The sequence below is a fragment of the Bombyx mandarina genome, chromosome 16, assembly GCF_030267445.1.
Source record: "Bombyx mandarina strain Sakado chromosome 16, ASM3026744v2".
In the NCBI taxonomy this organism is placed as follows: Eukaryota; Metazoa; Arthropoda; class Insecta; order Lepidoptera; family Bombycidae; genus Bombyx; species Bombyx mandarina.
In genome coordinates, this window is record NC_143222.1 from 2,538,728 (window position 1) to 2,551,490 (window position 12,763).

A 12,763-nucleotide genomic window follows, 5' to 3' on the forward strand; every position below is an offset into this window, starting at 1 on the left:
TCATTTTTTAACGTTAAATATTTATTATTAATTATTTGATATTTAAAAAAAAAAGGAATAAATTTAATAAAAATAAAGTATAACTTCTTACGCGCGTACATAAGTACACGCACCCTCTTTTTTTCATGATATTTTTTCCAAATTTTAAACTATAAATGGCTCTCCTGTAAAGTTTGATAAAATGTCGCTCAAACCAAATATCCTTACACCCCTCAATGTTATTATATTGTTGCAAGCGAATAGCCTATGCAGGTGACATATGACATTCAATATTAACAGTTTTATATAAGTACATATATATACTAATGATAATGTAGTATATAAAATATACGCTTAATGCAAGCCTAACTAAAAGTTTGTTGGTTTTTTTTATTTATAGATTATCTGATAGTTTAGGTCAGGGGTCAGCAACCTTTGGCTCTTTAGTTCCATACGCGAATATTATTTATTTAATAATAAAAAAAACATTTAAAAAATGTTCTGAATCGACTAACGAGGATTGGGCACTATTTCTATCTCTCAGCCCATTGTTGTAAGTAAAATGTTTAATGGTTTTCATATTTTACATAAATAATAAGTGAATATCTAATAATACCATATATATAAATTATGTAATTTGTTGTAAAAAAACACTACTTACATAAGAATAAATAGATATTTTACTTATGAATAATTAGATTTATTTATTGTTGGCAAGAAATTTTTTTGTGGCTCTTTAAAAACTTTGAATTTTTGAAAATTGTAATAATAATTTTTGGCTCTTCCGACAGACTCAAAAGGTTGCCGACCCCTGGTCTATGTGAACCCGGTAGAATATACTGGATTAAATTAATTGTTTCTTCCGGGCACATAAATTTAAAATTTAATATAACGTTTATCACATGTGACATTTCAAATACTTTACATGTTAATTTTACACATTTTTTTGTTTTAAATATTACACCGACTGTGTTGAACCTCGCATGGTATTCGGCGATAATTTGTTAACGTTAGAATTGTAGTTTTTTTTTTAAAGACTCACAGAATATGAGAGCGTTAAACTTATTCCTAATAAATTAGCTAGGCTAACCAAAGTTTCGTTTTGATAATTAAGTTTTTTTTTTTTTAAATTACTTCCAAAGTATTTGGATATGTTGTGTTGCCAGTATTGGAAAATTATTATACATCAAAAGTATATATAAATATTTAGTTGTCTAATTGTATATTAGAATATACAATTATAATTAATATTGTATATTACAATTCATTATATTATATATATTAGAATATATAAACAAGAATTTTACCACCGCAAATTCGATTATGTCCCAGTAATACCTGGCAATTAAATATTTAAGTCACAACGGACGCCTTATAGCTATAAATTTTAATATTAATCCACATATTACTAATGCTTAGCGAGCCATTTTTTTAATTTACTTTTGGGACCACTAATCTTAATACAAGATTTTTATTTTTTATTGCATAGATGGGTGGACGATCTCATGGCCCACCTGGGGTTAAGCGATTATTGGAGCCCATAGACATCTACAACGTAAATGCCGCCACCTACCTTGATATATGCGTTCTAAGGTCTCAGTATAAAATTTATGTTACGTTGTCAAGTATAGTTTTGTGTTTTTTTCTATAGTCTTTTCTAAAATTTAACTAGTCCTTAATTTTTAGATCTGTAATGACGATTTTATGAATTCAGTGTTGACGAAGAAAATCCTAAAAGAAATGCCCCACGGAGGACTTTTTTTTAGATTAATACGAGGCAAAGAATTCCATGATAGGATGTTCGAACATATCAACAATATTATCATTTTTGCTTTATGCAACATTGTTTGTATTTATAAAATAAGTCCAATTAAACGGGTTTTTAATACTTACCGCCAAAGGTGCTTGAAACTGGCAGAGCATCTTTCGCCTTTTACAGCGACGGAAACATGAATTGATGCTTATGACAGCTGTCAAATTATAGCACAAAATTATGGAGGGTAGAAGTAAGAGGGACCATCTCAGTGTATTAAAAGTGTCTTATGAAAGGGAGCCAATTAAGATGGCGCCACTGTAGCAAGTGGGAAGATTTTTATAAACAGCGCCATAAGCTATTACAGTAGGATATTAAATTAAGAATTAAAGAAACGCTTCTTACGTAAATACTAATCTATATATTAATACGTGAAGCAAAAACTTTGTACCCCTTTTTACGAATATTGCGCGGACGGAGGAGTATGGAATTTCCCACACTTATAGAGAATATAGAGAAGGAGTGCAGAATAATAATATATGTTTAAAATTATGCATAAAAATTCATTAAATAATAACAAAACATTACACACACTACCATGTATTTGACACACACACGCATGCATACTATTTGTTTATTGCCAAACTTTTCTTATTATAGTCTGTTGTCAAATTGAGAATAGATTAAATATTGTTTGTCTTTAACATTATTTGTCTAAAGTGTAGTCTTGGCGAGATCTGTGATTAAAGAATTTTAATATATTAGTATTTGACAATAGAACCATAATGGTGTACAAACTTATAATTTCAATTAATTATAGTCGAATTTCGACTACCGGGGGACTACTAGTAAAAATAAATAGTTGCGATTTTAAATACATACTGCATATCTTTTAACTACACAATTTACGAAAAACATTATATTTATTCAACTCAGCACACTTCACTCTGTTTGAAAACTGCTATATTCATATCATTTCCATTTCCTACACTAGCGTTATTTCGGCGAGTTTTCCAACAATAACGTGCATATTACATGTAGACACTTTTATACCTATTCGCCTAAGGGGCTATTCCAGCTACGCCCGGACGGGGGTAGGTGAGCTCACGGGTTCAGTCTGAGAGAATTTGCTAACACTAGCCCTAGCAAGAGCAGTGCTTCGCAGAGTCTACCACCGGATCGGAATCGCGACCCACTGAGAAGATCCGGCGAGAAACTCAGTGGGCTATAAGATGTGCTCCTTACCTCTACCTTCCATACACAAAACGAACGTTCGATTCAAAGCCATCTCGTGCTCACATACTTCAAACGTTTTGAATATCATTTCTAATTGTAATCACAATTATTTGTCACAATAAATCACAATTATATTTGTAAGTGTGAACGTTGCATATCGTTTTCCGATTAGAGCATGTGCTTATAATCAGGTGCTTAGTTAAATTTACGTGAGTAATTGTAAGATAAGATTTTTGTAATTAGATTATTAATAATATTTTTTCCCGGACTGTTCCCGGAACTCACTGGTACGATCACTAGATTCGCTCACGTATGCCATTTCGGGGGCGAAATATTGAATCGTACAATAATTCTGGATAATCGTAATTCTGGATAATTTCAGTAAAATTAGCATGTAAGCGTTATTTTATCTTAAAAGCCTCTTTATTTATCATAACTGTAAGCTTTTTCACTTTTCGCTCACCCTGTATTTGGACCTAATTTCCATTGATATTCATGATAAAACCAGTGAAACACGATCAAATGGGATACGCTAAAAGCTTAATATTTTTTATATCTCATCACTAAAGTTCAGATTAAGCTCGACTAAACTCGATTATGAGTTGAGGTGACGTCATTATTAATGACGTTGCGATGTGTGCACTGCGCAATGTAATGTAAATTTCTCCGCAATCTCGGGAAAAGTGAACGCTGCTTGTCTTGTCTATTGAAGGTATAAGTTTTTGGCGGGAACACGATCAGCAAAGTTGCATGAATTGTTATTTTATCAATTCAGTGTCTCTTCAGGTTTAAACGTGTAATAACAGTGGCTCATTAACCGTTTGGTATCTGGGAAAGTTCACAAGTGCGACACAACGAAATACAACTGTTGGAAGTGACTACTCTATTTCTTCAAAAAATCCCAAGTAATACTTCTCAGTTTAGTACCACCATTAAACTGAGTACATAATATTTATGCCATCTCGTTATTAATTGAATCTTTTTGTATACTCGACACTGGCATAATGGTGTCGCAAAAAACCAATGGTCAACTTTAAAAAAAATGAACGGCCAAAATGGCGCGTAACATTGTGTTATGAATGTACTTCGGTGTGCACTTAACAGTAATTTTCCCGTGAGCACTAATAAAACAAATTTGAAATGTCTAAAATTTTATCCAAATTACTGTAAATATGTATAAGCACTTTGTTTGCATTTATTTATTATATTTATCGGGTGCAAATTAGTAATTTAGAAACTGTTAGCTTACGTTTATTTTTAGAGAGATAAAAGCTATATTTTTACACATTGAAAGTGGTCTAATTATTAAATGTAGAAAATAAATTGTGAAATGTTGCAAAGTACCCAAAAGGAACTAGAGAAGATATGCTCTATAAAAAAAACCGGTTTTTTGGCAAACCAAAGAAATCTATTATTTGTTTTATCCGCTTGAACAAGCAATGGAAATGTAGCCCGTGCAGCCCAATGAAACAAACTATTAAAAAACTGTAAATTTTAGAAAAGGTATTCATTGTCCTGTTTTGGGTATATTTTCACCAGTTTTTTGGGTAAAATATGCTAATATTTTTTCTTTTCTGATGAAGAAATACGGACGTAACGAGAATTTGGGTACATAATTGTATTTCCGGTTTCGTACATACAGCCTTTGATAGTGATTGCAAATAGATGCCTAACAATGTCCAATGATCAAAATCAATACTTTTAGCGTTGATCTCCATTTCAGAAGCATTTGAAATATGTTATTATAGTTTAAGAATAATCAACAATTGTTGGAATTCTCTTACGATATTTTTTAGTTTTTTTGACATTAAAAATATAGTCGAGGTATTTTGTTCTTAAAGGATTTTGCTTTGGTTTCAGTCAAACAAGCCTAGATACTCACTTCAAGGTTGTTTTACATTTACATTGCATTTACGGTGCGTATAGCAAATACAAAATGGTAATGTCGCACAGTGGGTCGATTCTATGATTTTAGTGACTTAGGGACCAACTTTGTTTTTTTATAATTTTTTTTATGTAGATAGATAGAGCTCGTTAATCTCAATAATAATTGTTTTGGGCAAAAATTACAAAAACTTTATAGTTTGGTCAGAAAAATGTGTTTGGTGATTTTTTTGTATGGAGCGGGTCACATTAAATTAAATTCCTGCTAAGTACCGCGAGGTCCCGCTTTGAAACTTTATTTTCCATAAACCTTGTCTAGTCTACTATCATTTGATGCTATGAACATGTGCATAAAGTTGCAACTCTGCCAAATAAATGGATCGAAAAAAATTAATAAATACAAAGAATAAAAACCTTTATATTTTTTTTCGTAAGTGCTTTTAAGTTAAATTTGATATGGATTAGTAAGTAAAAGCACGTAATGATACCCATAATTAAATAATACCTAACAACAATACATTTAGTAGGTCTCTAATTATGCAATCTCTCTAAATATTATATATTTTGTTTCACCTTTCGATCTTTGGGTCAGAAAAAGAAGATTTTGTAAAATATCCTCATTAGTCGACGTTCTACTTCTCATTATTGAATAACAACTCTCTGTATATTTCCGAAAATCTTTATTGCGAGCTTCCGCTGCCTCTTCCGAGAGTTTACCTATACGAATGGCACCAAAGTTCTTCATTATTGTATATCACTGCCATGTGCTAACAATTTATGGATACTGGAAGGGATATATAATACCAGGTATATAAATTAACATACAATACTGCAGTATATCTAAAAAATTCGGAAAAATTGGAAACGCGCTCTCCAGATGCAACAGAGTGAAGAATCACGTGAAACCTCTATTAAATCTTTACGTATTCCTTTATGCGGGCTGTTTCTTCTGCATCCCTGAAAAATCTTCTGGCAGTATTGCCATCATTGGTTGTTCTTACTCCTTGCTTGACAACATCTATAAGTAAACCGCATTCCTTTTTAAACGCTTGCTGTATAGCACTTTTTCTGGTTGTTATTTTTTCTTTGTCATCGCCCCTTGCAACTCCATTTCTTGAAGTCCAAACGTTAAGACGTAAACAAAAAAAGTGTCATTTAAAAAATTATCTCACAGGAAACTACATACGATGAAAAAATTGTGAAGTAATAAAATTATATTTACCGATATGAAGTAAGCACTCCATGCATCTTATCCAGGCATGTAAAGATGGCATTCCATACTGGAATATTTCTTCATTGTTTTCTCTTTGATAAGCAAGTCACTCCAAAAAACTGACGGTTTTGCTTTGCAAATATCACAGACAGCAGAAAATGTTTCTGACAAATATGAGGTTATTTTGCCGTCTATCATCATCATGTGCAATTGATGCTTAACTTCAACTTGTTTGATTTTTGATGGCTGAAGTCTTTCTATTTCTTCTGTTATGCTAGCTTTTATAATTGTCACTGTTGACTGCGTTTCTTTTGTAAATTTAAACATTATTGGACGGCAATAAAAAGTTGATGAGGGTAGGTCGTTTTCCCAAACAATTATTCCATCAAATTTCTGAAGCCTTATAGGAACTAGACTGACCATGAAAATAGTTGAATCATCAAACTCTGTTTCAGTTTTTTGTTTATAATTACTTTGACCTGGGGCTCTATCAAAGCCTATTTGCTTATAAGCAGTAGCTCTCTTGCAGACTCCAAATCTGAAGTAATCACATCTAAAAGCCTATATAGCGCCAATTTTAGTAATGCTTGCATTTTAATAGCAGCTCCTTCTTCAGTAATAATTACCTCGTCTTTCCCTGGATAACATTTGGTCTTTTCTTGCTTAATTTTATATTAAGAAGGGTATAAATCAGACCCATTTTCACTTGCTGCTTCTCTTAGGTTTATATACTGCCACTTCATTTAAGTGAAACTAATATTGCCTCATCGGGAGAATATGGACTACTTTTCACTTTACTTGTAATTAAATACTCCTTAACTTTTTCTAGATCTTCAGGGTGATTTGACAAGTGGTTCATAATTTCTCCTACATCTTCATTTCTAGTGTTTCTCAAACTAGCAATTGTAGTAGCTTTCATTTCATCCGGGGATAACGAAAGCGATTGGTAAATTTGTTCAATGCGTCTTCGTTTTTGCCTGGATCCCAGTTCTTCAAAAGGTTTTCGAGGTGCAAAAATAGATGTCGAGACTTCTGTAGTACATTTGAGAGTGGTACATTTTCAACATCTTCAGTATTAGAAATCTCGAGCCTTTCATGGGCAGTGTTGATAGCTTCAGGTATCATTCCTTCGGGCCAGTTTATTGCACATTCTAACCAATCATATTTTTTTCTTATAAACTGTGCTAACATGCGACTACTTCGTTTCCATATTGCACTTATATTTGAACAAAATTGCGTACAGAATTTTTGGAGCTCAACATTTTTCTCTTCGGTCACGTTTATTTGATTTTGTAGGAATTGAAAGAGTTTTTTATTATCAGACAGCGACTGTAGTTGCTCTCTTAAAATCATAATTCTAAATTGTTAACAAAATTATCAATTATAACGGAAACAGCAAGATCACAACGACAATCACGAGATGTTAGTAGTAGTACGAATAAACGAACACTAGTTAGTATATAATAAACATGGTCACTTTATACTTCCAGAGACAAACAAATGTTTACTATATTTTCTACTACCCAGTAATGGCTGCTTAACTAATTATCCTCATTAAATAATGTTAACTATCCTAATAATTAGAGAGATTGCTTAATTAGAGACCTACTAAATGTATTGTTGTTAGGTATTATGTAATTATGGGTATCATTACGTGCTTTTACTTACTAATCCATATCAAATTTAACTTAAAAGCACTTACGAAAAAAAATATAAAGGTTTTTATTCTTTGTATTTATTAATTTTTTTCGATCCATTTATTTGGCAGAGTTGCAACTTTATGCACGTGTTCATAGCATCAAATGATAGTAGACTAGACAAGGTATAAGGAAAATAAAGTTTCAAAGCGGGACCTCGCGGTACTTAGCAGGAATTTAATTTAATGTGACCCGCTCCATACAAAAAAATCACAAAACACATTTTTCTGACCAAACTATAAAGTTTTTGTAATTTTTGCCCAAAACAATTATTATTGAGATTAACGAGCTCTATCTATCTACATAAAAATTTTTATAAAAAAACAAAGTTGGTCCCTAAGTCACTAAAATCACAGTATCGACCCACTGTGTGTCGTAAACGATGTAAAATCGATTCTTAAATATACTAGCTTAATAGAAAATGTTAATCTTTTTAAATTATTTACGACATGTTGTGTTTACGTGTAAGGTTGTTAATTATTTGTAAAAAGAAAAAAGTTTAATTTATGCAAAGTTAACCCTAATATTATGACTGCATTTTCGGACACATCTAGGTAGGGTTTTGCCTTAAAAAAAAGGCTATGGATAATTTTGCATAGATATTAATATTTTATTTAATATGTGAATTTTTTAATCGCATGTGACTTATGAAAAGTACGGCTGTTATTTGCTGAATTGTTTTTTTGTAAACGAACAAAATGAATAAATGACACGTTAAAAAAAACAATGTTTTTTATTAATCCAATTTAATTTCAGATGAAAATTCAATATTCCTTTGGCTTAGCCCAAAAGTAGTAGGTATTTGATTTTGACACTGATTCAAGATATTTACACCAAAGTGATAATAACATTTATTGCCATTAATAGTATTGTCAGCGATCCTTGATACGCGTGTAAAGCTTAGAGTTAATCGGACGTCTTCAAGTTTGTGTATTGCCTTAAAGGATTGCGTTACTTTGATAGATCAACCTTTATGCATGTTAAAATCGCCATACTGTGCTCTTGTATGCATATTAAATTATCTACAAAGGTGTGAAGATAGTACGGCACGAACCTATAAAACTATCCGTAAATTGTACTAACTTTTTTTCATTTTAAATAACATAAGAAAATATGATTTATGGTTGTTACGTTTTATGCAAATTCAAATTAAGAAAAAAAATTAGTTCACATTTTTTTTCCTATTTTATCTGTGGAAAGAAGTTGGAGGATTATTTTGCGCGATCGAACGATTGTTGATTTTAAATCGATTAAGTAGGTAATAATATTCAATTGCTTTCGATAGTAAGTACCTAGGTAGTTTTATTTCACTACTAGCGACCCGCCCTCGCTTCGCTTCGGAAACATTAAAACACACATGAAACCAAAAAAATAAAATATTTTTTTTAAAAAAAAGTAGCCTATGTTCATCAGGGACAATGTCGGCTTTTAATGGAAAAAGAATTTTTCAAATCGGTCCAGTAGTTTCGGAGCCTATTCGAAACAAACAAACAAACAAATCTTTCCTCTTTATAATATTAGTATAGATATAGAAGACTTTTCGGCATCAACGTAAACAGACGATAGGATCGCGGACGATACGAGTCCAAAAAGATGTTAGGCCAGAGATCGTGGGTACAAAAAGATCGAACCATTTTGAGTCGGTCGCCCCGCCAATAGGTCACGTTTTTTTTTTTTTTTTTTTTCCTACCTAAGCTGATAGCCTTGAGAGGCTATATCAGCGTAACCCTAACTTTTGTAGGTGAGCTCACGGGGCTCAAACCTGATGACGTTGCTAACACGAACCCTAGCAAGAGTCGTGCTTCGCAGAATCTACCACCGGATCGGAAACGCGACCCACTGAGAAGATCCGGCGAGAAACTCAGTGGGCTGTGTCTGAGAGTTAATTTAGTCGTCGAGCCCTTCGTCGCAAGCGACGGGTTCGGCGAGAACGGTGACCGGTGCTTGAAGTACCTAAAAGCACCGTTAGTGGATCGGGAGGATCCGAGATGACGTGTGAGCTAGGTCACGATTAATCAACAAAGTTACCGTGCGAGAAATTCGTATTACATCATAGTCGAATGCTTAACTATGCGCGCTCATTCTAAACATTACCCGTTCATCTTTACAGTTTAAGATAAAGATAAAGAAGCCTTTATTATCAAATTAAATTCGTATTTAGGTACATACTATTGATGTAATTTTTCTAAACATTTGACACCGGCAAATATTGTTTTGCTTTCGCATAGGCCTTTTTTTTTTTCGGTCCGTGTGCTGAACCTCCTACGAGGTCCCCGCGCCTAGGGGGCGCGCGGGGTATCTGAGACTCAACGATCTGCAGGTGTTGAGAGCAGATCGCGGGCCCAAGGATTTTAGGGCCCACCCACTAAACGACTCCCCTGCACTCTTACACCCGACGTCCGATCTCCGTCCGGGGTCAGAAACCGGTCAGAGTAGGGGGGTTCCCGCGGTCAACACTACAAGCAGACACGCGGCGCCACCCCGAGGACGCCCGACCGACGTCGTCGAGGCGATAGTCGACGACCAACGACGTCGGTCTCCGCGGTACGGCGGCCCTCCCCCAAATCCTGCCGTAAGTCCCGGTCGTGGCACTTCCTCTTCCACGTAGAGCTTGCAACGGCCTTTATGTCGTCTACCCACGTCTTTGAATTATAAACGTGGATAAATATATACTTTTATTCTTTTTCCCCTACCTATTTTCTGGTAGCCTAAGAGGGTTCTAACTTCTCGCGGATGGGGAGGAGAGCTCACGGGCTCAACCTGAGAGAATTTGCTAGCACTAGTCCTAGTAAGAGCAGTGCTTCGCAGAATCTACCACCGGATTGGAATCGTGATCCACTGAGAAGATCCGGAGGGAAACTCAGTGAGTTAAATACATTTACTTAGTACTCCATTCAAACTAGTTTCGCTTGCAAAAATAAACGTATGATTAATAAATTAGTTAAAGGATATTCGAATGAGGACATTAAAACTTTAAAATCCTTTCATTAACGATTACTGTATTCGATGAGTCAATGAAATTTATAACGCAACAGCTGTTGTTAATGATGTGTTTTGGATGTGAGTATTAAGCGGTAGGCAGCGGCTTGGCTCTGCCCCTGGCATTGCTGAAGTTCATGGGCGACGGTAACGACTCACCATCAGGTGGGCCGTATGCTCGTCAGCCTACAAGGGCAATAAAAAAAGTGTGGCGATTTTTGTTTTTTTTTTTTATTGAGCTCATTGGTATACAAATATTCAAAGATTAAAATAAAAACAATACCACAATATGTAGAGTATATACAGACTGTATAATGTAAGTTTTTGACATTGTATTTTAATTTAGTACTTATTCTTATGTTTTTGTTATTGTTCATCAACGTATCGCAGTTAGTCACAGCAATAATAAAATCAACTCAGAGGTCAAATTAAATAATCATTTTAAAGTTACCGAAAGTTACGAAGTCAGCTACATTACCCTAATTAAAAAAAGTGCTTAGGAAGTTTATTAGATTATGATTTACACTAGAGACATACATGGACTAATGCTTGGGGCAACGAATTTAGGCGTATCCGTATCAAATTAACCCACACAGCCCGCGCAACCTAATGAGTTACGTTGGTAATTCTCTGAGGGATTCTGTTTACCGTTGCACCATCGTTAACGGAGCAATCTTCATTCATACAGGCAGTGTGCTTAGTACGAGTTTTTTAACGTTCTCGATATCGAAAAAGTTAACTCAAATTTAACTAGCGGCAAACGTAGCCAAACGCTTCAACTCCATACAAGTTTGAGTTAACTTTTACGCTATCGATTACGTTAAAAAACTCGCACTAAGTACACAGAACTCATGTCTCAAGGTGAGTTGCGGTATTTACGTTGTAGATGTCTATCTATCTGTCTATCTCTGGTAAACATATTATAACATCAGGAGGACCGTGACCTCGTCCACCCGTGCAATAAAAAAGGCAACCCTAAAATTAAAGCTTCATTAATGGGTAGACAGACAACGATTACAATAATTATAACGTCAACGGGTTGCAATATTAGTTGTTTTTCTACTAAAACGAGCAGTTCTCAATTCTAATGAATTTTTTTAATTATGTTATTTTTTTAACGTGATATACCTACGCACGTTTTAGGAGAAATATGGCGTTGCTGTTATTAAAATATAGTAACTTGTTTGTTATTCGGTAAATAAAGTTATTACGTTTTCTAAGCTTAGAATTTAGTTTTGTTAAGAAAATATGGATATCTATTATTCTACAGAAGTTGTTAATGCTAGTATATCATTGATGAACATTCATTACTTAAAACTACTCACGCGCCATCTATTGTATGATAATGTTCCCATAACAAACGGTCCCAGAAATGCCAACAACAACTGCACAAATTTCATTTTAATTATGGAGGGTTGAGGTAAGGAGAACCGTTTCTTATGGGAGAATCTTGAAAAAGTGTCCCACTGTCAGCACTAAATAACAGTTCAAACACAGGGTATGATATGAATTGAGCAGTTGTTAACTGATGTGACTGATGATGCTGAGTTAGGAAATTTAATATATTTCATGACTAGAGTAGTCAGTGACAGTGTAATATACAAGCTCTAACATGTTTACGTAGTCCAAACTAATTTCGTCAATATAGTTCTATAATTCAATAAAGTTCTAAGTAATTAACACCACAGTTGAAACAATAGAATATTTATTGTTGTAGCGGCATAAACAATTCTATGTTATTATAGTATATTAGTTATTATACACATTGCTTTATTTTACGTTTTAAATTTTCGGCGATATTTTTTTTTTTTAAGAGATTATATGACCTGGTAACTAAGACCTTTAAGTCATGTCTTATTTTACTTTATTTTCTTAATTTTATGAAAAATGATAATATGGAGTGAAATGAAATGAAGATGATTAATTTGAGACATTAATCAACTGGGATGAAATTTAATGAAATGAGATGATATGGGATGAAATATAATCGCAGTGAAATGGTGGTCATTTACTGAGATTTTT

General features: G+C 33.7%; 1 long non-coding RNA gene across 1 annotated transcript; it reads right to left on the reverse strand.

The window, feature by feature from the left end:
• Positions 1-5,517: 5,517 nt before the first annotated feature.
• Positions 5,518-8,048, reverse strand: LOC149501221 (uncharacterized). Its single transcript, XR_016324390.1, has 2 exons — positions 6,075-8,048; positions 5,518-5,965 (listed from the first exon to the last, which is right to left on the reverse strand). It is a non-coding gene; the product is annotated as an uncharacterized LOC149501221 (long non-coding RNA).
• Positions 8,049-12,763: the final 4,715 nt, after the last annotated feature.